This window comes from Mustela erminea, chromosome 6, assembly GCF_009829155.1.
Source record: "Mustela erminea isolate mMusErm1 chromosome 6, mMusErm1.Pri, whole genome shotgun sequence".
Lineage (NCBI taxonomy): Eukaryota > Metazoa > Chordata > Mammalia > Carnivora > Mustelidae > Mustela > Mustela erminea.
Window position 1 is genome coordinate 106,654,992 of NC_045619.1, and position 13,855 is coordinate 106,668,846.

A 13,855-nucleotide genomic window follows, 5' to 3' on the forward strand; every position below is an offset into this window, starting at 1 on the left:
ATTACTGTAGAAGCCATTTTTAGGCTTTACAACAAAGTCTATTTCGGACATATTTTTAATTTCTTTTTTCATTTATCTTTTATATAAAATTTATTGATTATAAAGTACATAGTGCTTATAGGAGTAGTATACATTTTCTCAAATGCAGCACCTTTTGATAAAGCAGCATACCAATTTTCCCTCCCTCTTGCCAACAACAGTCAATACTGCCAATTTTCTCTTCCTCCCTGCCAATCTGATGGATGGAAAATATTTAATTTTTGTTTTAATTTATATTTCTCTGATTACCAGTGAGGCTAAGTATTTATTCATGTCTTAAATTGTCATTTGTTAATGTAAATCAGATATTATTTCTCCTCCGTGTTGGCCCTTTTCCCAAGCATTTTTTGGTTCATTTATTCCTGTTAAGGGAACATATAAATATTTATCTACAACTATTTTTAAGTTGTTCTGGGCTTTCACTTTTTACCTATATATTTTTTTAAAGATTTTATTTTTTTGAGAAAGAGAGACAGAGCATACACAAGCCAGGAGAAGGGGCAGAGGGAGAGGGAGAAGCAGACTCCCAGCTGAATTGGGAGCCTGATGCTGGGCTCAGTCTCAGGAGCCTGGTATCATGAACTGAGCCGAAAACAAATGCTTAACAACTAAGCCAACCAGGTTCCCTCACCTTTACGTTTGTTTTTTTTTTTAAAGATCTTATTTATTTATTGAACAGAGATCACGAGTAGGCAGAGAGGCAGGCAAAGAGAGAGGAGGAAGCAGGCTGCCTGCTGAGCAGAGAGCCCCATGAGGGACTGGATCCCAGGATCCTGGGATCATGACCTGAGCTGAAGGCAGAAGCTTTAACCCACTGAGCCACCCAGGCACCCCTTACCTTTACTTTTTCTTTTCTTTCCTTTTTTTAAAAAAAAAAAAAAAAAAAAAAAAAAGATTTTATTTATTTATTTATTTGACAGAGAGAGCACATGAGATCACAAGTAGACAGAGAGGCAGGCAGAGAGAGAGGGGGGAAGCAGACTCCCCACTGAGCTGAGAGCCCAATGCAGGACTTAGTCCCAGGACCCTGAGATCATGATCTGAGCTGAAGGCAGAAGCTTAACCCACTGAGCCACCCAGGCATCCCTACTTTTTAATTTAAATTATTTTAAGGTATTTTGTGTCATGAGGGTCTTATTTTTCTTCATTGCTAAATTTCACTACGTTATTGATAGGAAATTATTTCATTGCTCACAAGTTTGAATTGGCATCTTTATATTTGATGAAATTATTTAATAGACTATTCCTAGGATTTCTTTCAACCTCATTTGTTGAAGTAGGATCACATTATTTTTAATTACAGAAAATATTTATTTTATAGGACAAGCCCTTATTTATGTTACCTCCTTAACGATTTCATTTATCTTGTGCCATCTGTCCCTTTAATGTTTTGTTACTTGTCTATCTGTGTAAACGGAAAGATGCCCTTTTAATCTTTTGTCGGTTTTTATGTTAACATCAAAGAAGTCTTCACGTGTAATATCCCATTTCCTCTTAGTATAATTTAAGAAGTAAGTCAGATTATTTATTTATATATTACATAGAAAAACTAATTTAGAGTAGATGAATGATTTTTCCAAGGTGTTTCAGTAAGTGATAGCTATAAATTTTATGAGAAATGATAGTTCATGGCCATATACAAGATACACATGGATGTAATTTATTGAAATATAGGGAAAGGGCATAGTATTACAAATAGGATAATTTGCATCTGGTCTCAGCTCTTTTACTAATTTTGCCACTTACTTCTTAACCATTTTAGTGCAAATGACAACCTAGTGGTAGCTAGCATTCAGATTGTGATCTCTGAATAGGATTCCCCACTAAAAGAAGCTAGAGATTCTTGGAGAAATGGCTAATCACAGTTTTCATAGGAGTAAAATAGTAGAAAAGCAATTGATTTAAGATTTGTATTAACAGTAGCTCTTAATACCTGAATCTTTTTGTGTTTTAAATTTCTGCATATATATTTGGGCCCATCTATTGATGGTTTTATGAAATAGGAAATGCAAATGGAAGGAATTATTTTAGTATTTCCACTATAGGCATAATAATTCTAGGATTATAATATGTTCTCTATCATGTTAAAAAGTATAGTTAATGATTTCAACTTTTATGAACAATGAATATTTAATCTTCATCAAATGCCACCTGTCTTCCAAAGATTAATTCTTTTGATCATGTTAATAAGCACATAGTGTGTTTTGTTTGTGAAGATTTGAACCTACTTTAAAACTAGAAGGTTCATTTTCATGTTTTGTTATTCAGTGACTGACTGCCAGCTATGGTAGTTTATTGTGGCTTCAATTTTCCTAGCAGAAATTACAATTTGCCGCAAAGCAGTAGTACTGCTTTTTAAATTTGCCTTTCTTTATTCTGAAAGATAAATATATTTTAAAAAATACATAATAAAACGCATATGCATACACACAGTGTAAATAATACATACAAAGTGATCATCTCAGGAAATGAGAAGATTATTGGTATCCCAGAAGTCACATGTGGATTCCTTCCCAATCATTATTTCCTCCCTTCCTCTAGAGGAAATTATTACTTGGACTTTTATTGCTCTTTGCAACCTGTTTATATATTAAATTAAAAGTATAAGTTAGCTTTACATATTTTTATTTTATATAAATGGAGTCATCAAATTTATTCTTTTGTGACTTATTTTGTTCAATATCATATGTGAGGTTTGTTCTTGATAGTTGTGTGTAATATTTGCACATTTGTCCTTGCTGTACTGTTTTGTTTTTTAACTTCAAAAAACTATGTTTTATCTTGAAAGTGTTTTGAAAAGATAACTTCATTTCTTCCCAGTTTTCCATGTTTTGAATATTTAGTTGGAACTTAAAGTATTCCTTTTTGGCAGAGCACGAGTTTGGAAATAAGTTGTTACTTTACTCATTGTCCTTGGCTCAACACATTAAAAATGTTCCAAAAAGATTAAACAGATTCCTTACATATGAAATGAAAATCATACCTGATAATGGAGGGAACTTGGGAATCCTGCAAACTATAAACATAGCCATTGTTTATCATGGCCTTAGTTATGAGTGTTCTTTTTAAGATATGACTGCATACCATTGTATTCTGTTTGTACCTTTGTATTTTGGACTGTTATAACTAAGATATATTAACTAGTCTCAAACTTTTTGGTTTTAGAAGTCCTTTTATACTCTTAAAAATTAGTAAAGTCTCAAACAAGATTTTTTAATGTGGGTTATAATTAGCATATACATATACAGTTAGCTTATTGACCTGGGTATCCTTCATCTCGTTGTATCTGAAGATGCATCTCCAGTAATATAAAATATTCACATAAAAAGTTATTTTCAGTGTTGTTGGTAAGTGTGAACTATTGGACAACCTAACTGCCTATAGATAGAGAGTGCTTGAATCTCCTGTGGTACACCCACACATTGGAGACTTGGCAGCTTTAAAAAAGAGAGGAAGATCTCTAATGAGCTGATACGGAATGATTTCCTGGACATCCCATTAAGTTGAGGAGGGGGAGAAGCACAAAAACCATTTGTTGTATGCTAATCTTTGTATAAGAAAATATACACATATCTGATCTTTTTTTACAAAAGAAAACAGGAAGGGTAAACTAGAAAGTAGAGAGACCAGTAATCTATGGGAGTGTTGGGAAGAAGAATGGAAAGAAGGGGGAAATGGAATTGGGGTGGTACATTTGAAGAGAACCTTCTCTTAGCGTATCTCTGTAGAGAATAGCTCTGACTCGCCAAACCACAGTAATATTTCACATACTCTAAAACCTAAGTAAACAAAACCAATCAGATGCATTGGGGGTAACCAAAAGAGAATACAAACACTAACAAGCAAACTTGTTTTATAAACAAATAATACAAACACCCTCAAAGGGGCAGGGAGGAAGGGAACGAACCTAAGTAGCTTTGGAAAATATTTTCTTGATTGAATGCTATTAAGCTAAATAGAACTGTATATAAATCTTGTAATCTAGTAATGTGTTTCTCACAGACGATAGGCTAGCCATTCTGAAAGTACTTGATATGTGTACTAGAATTCAAATAAATATTGATAATGAGGGTTGAGGTTTTCATTGTTCAAGAATTTATAAATAAGTAAAGTGGGAAGGCTTAAGTGAGCCTTGTGGTGTTAGACTGGAATCAAGAGATATTACTACGAAGTCATGGTATTTAATTTATATGCAGATAGATGTAGAAATATTACTGCTGTGTGTATGTGTATGGGGTTATTGTATATGCTTTTATTTCCTAACTATCCATTAAGAGGGCTTAGAAGCAATATGCATACCTAACACCCAGATTTTGTTTGCTGTATACCTTTCTCCAGTGAAGTGGACCAAGGCATCATGGAGAAGTAGTTGATTTCAGGGCTAGGGCAGGGAAAATAAACAGTGAGCCTGGATAACTTTGTGGTTCCAGAAAATAGGAAAGTGCTCAATAGAAAAATGGGGGCTTGTGGAAAGAAAATAGGAGCCAACCTAAAGGAGCATCTGATAGCTAGCTCATGCTAAAACAATTTGAGTTAAAAAAAAATGATAATATTTTAATCCATAGTATAAAATAAATAGTCATGAGTCCATACTGATAAAAGTAATCAAATGCGAAAGTTAGTGCAGGAGTAAGGATAGCTCTTTTCCAAAGAAGATTTCTAATTAGTAAGTGTAGAAGGAAATAGATTTTAAATAATCACCGTGAAACAAACACCTCAGTAAGAACTGTTGCAGACAAGATCCACTGATGCTTGGTGAAAATTAGTGGGTGAACATTTAAATCATCATAAGATTGGCATAGTTTCAAAATATATTCCCTAAGATGTTTACTAATGTAAGACTGTAATGGTTCAGTGAACGGACCTAGCAGATACCTTAACAAAATGATCAAGGTTAACATTACCAGTAGTCAGATATACTGAGAAAGAGACAGTATCATTTTTGTGTTGCTCTTTCTCCAAAATAAATTATCATATTCCAGTCATGAGAAAATACCAGGCAAATCCATATTCTGGGACATTTTATAAAATAACTGTGCAGGGGGCACCTCGGTGGCTCAGTGGGTTAAAGCCTCTGCCTTCGGCTCAGGTCATGATCCCAGGGTCCTGGGATCCAGCCCTGTATCGGGCTCTCTGCTCAGCAGGGAACCTGCTTCCCTTCCACTTTCTCTGCCTGCCTTTCTGCCTGCCTGTGATCTCTGTCTGTCAAATAAATAAATAAAATTTATTTAAAATAAATAAATAAATAAAATAACTGTGCAGGATACTTTAAAAAGGTATCAAGGGGGGTGCCTGGGTGGCTCAGTGGGTTAAAGCCTCTGCCTTCGACTCGGGTCATGATCTCAGGGTCCTGGGATCGAGCCCCACATTGGGCTCTCTGCTCAGCAGAGAGGCCTGCTTCCCCCCACCCTCTCTGCCTCCCTCTCTGCCTACTTGTGATCTCTGTCTGTCAAATAAATAAATAAAAATCTTAAAAAAAAAAAAAAAGGTATCAAGGTATCGAGATCATGAAAGACAAAAACTGAACACTGTTATAGGTGGGTTGGTGGGGACTTAGAAGAAATGTTAAGTAAATGAAATGTGAGATCCTGGATTGAACCCTGAGACAGATAGAGGACCTTAGGGAAAAAATGTTGAAATTAGAATAAGGCCTTTAGTTTGGTAAAAAGTATTGTACTTTTGTAAAGTATTGTCAGTTTCGTAATTTTGATCATTGTTATGTAAGCTCTTAACATGAGAAGAGGTTGGGTGGAGAAGTATATGGGAACTGTGTACTAATTTTGCAGCTTCTCTGTATATTTATAATTAGTTCAGAATAAAAAATTTATTTAAAATTGTCATTGACTCTCTTTTCTCAGCAATTTTAATTACCTACTTCACTTTCCCATCCCCTTAAAAGAAATGAGTGATCAATTTCAAAAACCTCTTACCACCAAGCTTAATGATACAGGATAGATATATTAGGCTTTTTTTGAAATAGTGTTTCTATGTTTGCAATGCAGATGCTATTGTGTTCTCTATATTGTTTGATATCCTAAAGGCTTAATTTAATGTAGAATTTAGTTGAACAAGTTGATTGATCTGAAAATTCGACCCAAACTGTAAAGCCATGATATGATAATATGGTTCTTTTGTTAGAGCTGATGTACTTTGACTAGTCTCTATCCCTCTAAGATATTAAGCTTACTTTTCACTCATTTTCCTTGATGTCTTTCATTTATTCCATATAAATTCATCAAATGCTTTCTAAGTGTAAAGTTCTATTGCTAGAGTTGGTTATAGTAGTGAAAAGTCTTATTTCCTGTCCTTCTGGAGCATATTGTCTTATGGTGAAGACAATACACCATAACGATAAAACTAACCAAGTAATAAATAGAAATTATGGTAAATTAATTTGGGGGACTTGAGTTTAAAAATAATTCTGAACTCCATAAGAATCAGTGATATCACCTAGAGGTAAACTATTAACAGAAGAACATGGAGTTAGAGTTGAGCCCTGAAGGTCCTCAGTAGATAAAGATGGGGTTAGGTGGGAGAAGGTGGTGTTTGAAAGGAAACAAATGAAAAGACCAGTTGAGGTGGGATGGAAAAGGAGACTAAGGCATTATAGAAGGCAAGAGAGAAGATTGTCTCCAGAGAGGGAGTAATTACTTCTTGCTAATGGTGCTGAGAGGCTGAGAATGAGGACAGCATAGTTGAGTGGTGTGGTCCAGTGTATTCAAAATGGTCAAGAGCAGTGGTGGTCTTGGGTTAAAGTAAATAGATGTCTTCATACCGTATTGACCTTGGAGATAGTTAAATAGTCCTATGTTGATGCAGACACTTCCTCTGAACAATTTTTCTGTCACACACTCACCAAAATTACTGTCCTAAGGTCACAAGGTCTTTATAATGTCTTTCTTGGGTATATACATAACTAATGTTAAGACTTGATTATACGATGGTTAAGGTGTTTTTAGTATGATCCATACATACGTTTAAACTATTCTACAATTCCAGTTGATATTCACAAATATAGGACATGAATGATAAAAGCAATGCAGTACATACTCGCAATGAGTCTTTCCCATTATCATGTTTTTTAATTATAGTGCCTCTTCCCTTGATATTCAGCATTTAATTTTGCCAAATTTTTTTTTCCTTACTCAAGATCTTAGTTCTGTGTTAAATTAGTTCTGAGTTGTTTCATTAATGTTTTTTGTAAGCTGTATTTTACTTTACTTGACTAAATAAGACTTTAGGATAATCTGTAGTTGTCCTCAGTAAACATTTATTGAGTGCCTATTATGGAATTGTCACTGTGCTGAGTGCTGTGATATGCTGGATATGTTAAAAGGAGTGTTATTGTACAGTTTATGAACTACAGTAATTGCTGTATAAAAAACTGAAACTAGGCAAATCCCAACAAGGGCTTCTTCCTTCCTAAATAAACATTATATGAAAGCATAATCTTTGCTGATTTGACTGATGGTGATGTTGCGATTAGAAAAACTCTCTGTTGAAAGCCTGCCCATCTTCTGAGGTTCAGATCAAATGCTAACTGCCTAAACCCTCACAGTTGGAATTAATCAGGCCCTGTGTTGTAAATCTATTAGACTTTGTTTCTGCTTTGATTTCAGAGCTTATTTTCGCTTACTTTGTATTATATACTAATAATTTGTGTGCTGTTTCCCCCTCATATTTGAGTTTGGGAACCAGGTTTTGGTACATTGTACATAGTCAATTCTCTCTAAAAGTGTTTATTTATTTCAGTGGCATCAAGAGATGTCCAGAACCCTCCTTGTTCACAGGCATTTTAGCTTGGCCTTTGGAGTCTCCCATCAGCCAAACCTTTATTTCTAACCTAATTTTTAGGTGAGATACTTACTAGCATAGCTACTGTATCCTAGAGAAGCTGATAGTGTTTATGTTTCTTAAGTACGGTTTATTGATTTTCTAATCTGTGCTCTTTTTCTTACACAGAATCCTTTCTCTTTAGATTTCCAGTTTTACCACCTAAAGATTCTGGCTTAAAATTAACCTTTGTTGATCATCTCTACATTCTGTTTTGTTATTATTTTATTCCTTGTTCCTCAGCCTGTATGTTTAATTGTGCTATATTGTTTTTTACTTTTTAATGTTATAATTATTCCTGTGTGATTTAGTCACTCTTCTCTTCTCGACTAGTTTCTGTCTGCCTTAGGTTAAGGGCTATTTAAACATTTCTTTTCAGAAATATTGAAATAATGTTTTAGGTAGGTAACCATTCATTAAGTGCAGCTATCATTGTTATAAATAATAAAATATAAAGATTTAGTTACAAATTAAAAATTAAAATTCTTAAAAATTTGATTGAAAAATTAAAAATTTTAAAAAACCTTGTATGATGCTACAACATTTAGCATCCTAGTATTCTCTAAAATTTCATTGGTTACCCTTTAAGGAGTTCCCATATTTTAACAAAGGAAATAATCGGGTTTTTACCTTAAATATTTTTTTTCTTTAAACAATAACACTCACTTTGTCTTTTGACAAAACTTCGGTTTTAGTCATAATCTAATAAGACAAAGGAGTCTGAAACAGGGAGGGGTGAGGAGCTCATATCAGTAGTAGTTTAGTGCTTTGTTTTTATTTATAACAAAGATAAGTATTTGAATTTAACCTTGAGAGAGGCTACTGTCACAGAGATTAATGGGGCTGCTGAAAGAACACTGCAGCTCTTGTGAGTCAGCTCTCCTGAGACCAATGAATATTAAGAATAAAGTTCAAAGAAAGTGAAAACAACAGAAATAGAGATAGGGAAACTTTACATGTATTTAGGCATATTCTCTTTTTAGATGCATTATCGGTGAAACATTTGTGTTTTTCTTTAAAATTTGATTGGATTTGCTCTGTCAAAAATAATTTTTCCATTTTAGCAAGAGATTTTTTTTTTCCTTTCTGAAATGAAGACTACTTATCTTTGGTTTTCACATTGGCCATGGGGATACTTATTTAAGAAAACCTTTAAGAAAAATTAAGAGTGTCTGATACCTTTCTAGAAATACTATGGGATGCGTCATCTGATTAGATACCTCTGATCTATTAATGTTCTTGTAAAAATCAATTTTGGTTTCTTAACAGACATTCTCGACCTCTTTAAATATTTAATCCTGTATTATTTATTCCTCTTTAATTAATTTTTTTTCTTGGCAAGAAAGTTCTTTTTTCTGTCTAGAGTATGGGCATAGGTGGGGTTTTATGATGTTCTCGGCAAATATTAAGTAGAGTTAGGGATTACACTGGAAGAGTATACATACAGATAGCATCCATTTTAACAACCTTTTGCATAGTTGATGGAATTAACTTGAAAATTTGGTTTTCCTGCAGGTGAAGCACCTACTCAAATTGTTGGCATGTGTGTGATTTTTTAAAGCTTTTAGCCCAAACTGTGCTGCTTTTTATCATTTAGAAAAAAGCAAAACAAGTCATAAAATCATTTTAAGGAACTCTACAGTGTTGAAATGGACTCTATAGATACTTTTCTTTGGCCAAAATTCAGTTCTGTTTGATAGCCAGTGAAGATACTGAAGGAGTGTTTATTGATAATATTCATGTGTAGGTAGCCTACTGAGCCGCTTCCTGCTGTTAAATTAGACCTATTCTATGGAAACCATTAGCCAACACACTTTTAGCTTATTACAAGAATCAAGAATCCTCTCCCTAAAATAATGAGTAGTTAAAGTTACATCTGGCACTAAAATTCTTACAAGTACTGTGTCCTCACTTCAGTGAAATGAATGGTTTAGTCCTTTCTTTTGTGTTGTTGTGGAAACCCCTCTTTTATATTTGGAAAGTGAAGTCTCTGAGAAGATTCTTTTTATTTTTGAGAGAGCAGAAGCAGGTATTATGTATCCCCTTTGCCAAGACCTCAAAGACAAAGGTCATTCTCTTATGGACCACATCAGTTGTTTATTATTTTAAGTAAAAGATTATCTTTGGGTTTTTGGTAAAGGCTTTGAAAATGTATGCTTGTTGTTTTTATAAACGTTATTGATCAGAGGAGATGTGTAGTAAGATCAGGCAAAGCCTATGTCCTTGCTCAAGTTTCTGATACCCAGCTCCCAGAATTTTTAAGATAAGAACCTGGCTTGTCTACATGGATATTTGTACAATATGCTCTGTAAAAATTATTTTATATGTATATATTTCTGTTTCTTTAATGAAACCCATCTGCTCTTGTTCGACTTTGATTTTTAACTATTAAGGTCGTAACAGAGTTCTCTAAAACAGGGGAGATATTTGAGGGACTTTGGACAGAAGGGGGAAGAAAATATCTTTAAATATTGACCCCAAGCATTTCTTTAAAATAAAAAGTAGTTGGTGTATAATCAGTTTCTGTCTCTGTGTTAGGCTAGCTTTCTTTTCTTAAAATTGACTTTATCAATGCATCTGGCTTCAATTTTTTCACCTCAGTAAGCATATGAGTAGTTAGTAATTGAATTCTGACATGTTGAATGATTTAAATGAAATCTTCTGCTATGTGTGTATGCTTGCGGGATGGGGAAAAGGGAGGAAGAATAAGCAGTGGGGTGGAGAGTAATGAAGAATTACTGTCTCTTTACATTAAGGATAATGGATAGCAGTTAACATTAATATCTTTCAGAACATGTTAAAGCCTTTTTGGTAAGTGGTGTTTACTCCATGGGAAGTAGCTCTTAATATTAACCCAAAGAAATGACCTCCATAATCATGGCAGAGTTCAAGTTGGATGGGTGAACAGGGGAGGCTGGGTTACCTTGGATAATCTGTGGGAGATCTGCAGTGACTTTCCCTCTGCTACTGACAAAGGGAAAGGTTTAATAAGATCTGTCATTATCAAATGATTTCTTTTTAGGTTACTGTAGTATTGAACCTTTTTCCCTTTTAATTTTGATGGTGATATTTGAAGAGAACAAAAAATTACTTTTTAACTGCTGCATTGTTTGTTTGTTTTGCCTTCACTGTTCTTATTGAATGTTTGGTTTGAGGGAAAGGCAGTGGAGACTATAGTCTAACAGCTGCAGTGGTATGTAGTTGATGTTGACAGAGCTAATGCCAAGAAGCAAAGTTCAGATGAGTGTCAGTAGTTGTCATATGGGATTTGCTAGAATCCGGTCTTCTTGTTAATGTGTGTTAATGTGTCACAGCTTTTGCCCTAATTTCTCGACTAGTAGGAGTCTTCTTATTTAAGGATATGAGGAATTTTTTGGTAGCTTCCCACTTCCTCTGTCCCTTTACCATCCGCCCAGAACTAGTCACACAACCCTCCTGTTTTGAACCCTATACTCTGTAAATGAAGTGGTCTTATTTAACCTTATTTGGTAAGTGTAGTTGGCATAGTAAGTAGGTTTCAGCACCTAATTTAGGTGTAGGAAAACTGGTTTGTGTTAGTTTTGATGAGTGCAAACATAATTTGTAGCAATTGAAGTAAAATTCTAAAGATACTGCTTTCATTTTAAGTGATAAGAACTATTTAAAATGGTGAAGCATGTTCCTTTCCTGTCTACAGATAGATTTTAAGTGAGTTACAGTACATGTCTAAATTTTGGGTTGCCCAAATTGGTTAAACAGAGTGAAATTCCAAGTTACAGTAGGTGAATGAAATTCAAATTTCTTTCTCTATCTAGTTTTCGCCCTCCCATCCAATGCTGCCAATTTGATATTCTTCTAAATAATGAGGGCTAGAAAATTGGATAGCTCCAAACAGTACAAATAATTCACCTCTTTGTAATTTTGAATTAGACTTGGTTTTTGCTAAATTTTATGATTTTTTTTTTTTTTGCCTCTCAAGAGTAAAATCAATTTTAATGAAAATTCATAAGGGAACAGAATTTAAGGAGGGTCTTTAGTCAGTGGGGGCCAACAAGACCAGGAATACTTCATTCTCATAATTACCTTAAAAATGGGTTTATTCCCCAAAGAGCATCACTAAAATATGAAGACTGAATTTATTAAATAACTTCTATTATATATAGCTCTTTAAACATCTACCAAGTAATTTTTTTTTAGTTGATCTCTGACTGATTGGTATATCATTGAGTATTCTTAGTACTGAACCACTAACAAATTGAATTGGAATCCTCATCATTTTTACCTTAATCATAAGAAAATATTTCATTAGAACTCAGTCCAATTGCAAGTTTTATTCTGAATAATTTGTGACAAAAGGCATATTTTGCTCATCTCATATCCAATGGATATCCCAATTTTGTGTAGTATCTTTAATCTCTGCCTTTTACATTTTAGGTAATCTAGTGTAATTCGGTTCCATTTCAATATAACCTCATGAAAAACGCTCTTTCTGGTAAAGACCCTGCTATCCTAACAGGTATTTTTCTGTCAGGCGCAGTTGTGATAATCACTGTTTTCATGCCCCATTGCTTTGTTGATAATTTAGTTTTCTTATGCTGAGTATACTCTAGCATACTACGATAATCATCTTCGAAGATGGCCCCAGATCATCCTTACCTCCTGGTGTTCAAGCCCTTGTGTAGTTCTCTCCCACATTGTATCAGGATTAGTCTGTGACCAATAGAAAACATCAGAAGTAGAAGTATGCAACTTCTGAAGCTAGATCATAAAAGATACTGCTGTGTCTGTCTTGTTTTTTTGGGTCACTTGCTATGAGGAAAGCCAGGCGCCATATCATAATGACACTCAAGTAGCCCTGTGGAGAAGAAAAGAGGCCCCTTGCCAATAGCTATCACCAACTTGCCAGCCATGTAAGTGGAAACAGGACCAAATCCTGACTGACATCTTGACTGTGACCCCACAAGAGACCCTGAAACCAGAACTGTTTGGCTAAGCTGTTTTTGAGTTTTGGACCTACAGAAGCTGTGCATGATAAAAAAAATGTTCACTGTTATTTTAAGCTACTACATTTTTAGGCAATTTGTTATATAACAGTAAACAACTAATACAGGTACTTTATATCCTATGTATTAAAGTGATATGCCATATATTGAATTTTTTTCCTTGAAATCCAGTTTGTTTTTCTCTGTTGGGAGAAAGTTAATGCTATTTGAATTTCTTTTATTAATGTTACCACTGCAGTACCTTTCAGTGCTTTAGATTGTTAGAATTTTAGGCAGTTTGTCATAAGGATTCTTACCTATGTAACTCGTATTTCTATGTTAATGGGCTCTGAGCTAAGAAAGGAGATGAACCTATTTTCTTTTAAAGCTTTTATTTATTTAACAGAGCGAGAGAGCACAAGCAGGGGGAATGGGAGAGGGAGAAGCAGGCTCCCCACTGAGCAGGGAACCCAATGCAAGGGTCAATTTCAGGATCCCAGGATCATGACCCAAGTTAAAGCAAATACTTGACTGACTGAGCTACCCATGCACCCCAAGAGATGTATTTATAACATGTGTTCTAGTTATTGCTGTGTTGTCCAGCAAAAATAGAAATGTGGGTACATATATAATTTTGAATTTTCTAATGGCTTCATTTAAAAAACTAAAAGGAAACTTAATAATTTTAATAATGTTCTTTATTGAATTCAGTATATCCAAAATATTATCATTGCAACATATAATCAATGTGAGGATTATCACGTGACTTTTTTGGTACTGTCTTCAAAATTTATTGTGTATTTATGGCACATCTCATTATTTGTGTTGTCTAATACAGTAACCACATGTGGCTGTATTAGACAACACAAATAATGTATTTGCTATAACTCTATTAGACAACTCAAATAATGTATTTGCTGAAGATTTTATTGCAGGCTAAAGCAGCAAGTCTTAGAATGGCAGGACTACCTCATGATTTATCTTAAAGACTGGTGTATGTGGGCTTTTTAAAAGAGAAAATA

The 13,855-nt window shown here is 34.3% G+C and overlaps 1 protein-coding gene across 13 annotated transcripts in view; it reads left to right on the top strand.

Annotated features, from left to right (window-relative positions):
* Window positions 1-13,855, top strand: part of ERC1 (ELKS/RAB6-interacting/CAST family member 1) — a 541,029-nt gene that overhangs the window by 233,776 nt on the left and 293,398 nt on the right. The gene's annotated exons all lie outside the window — the stretch shown is intronic.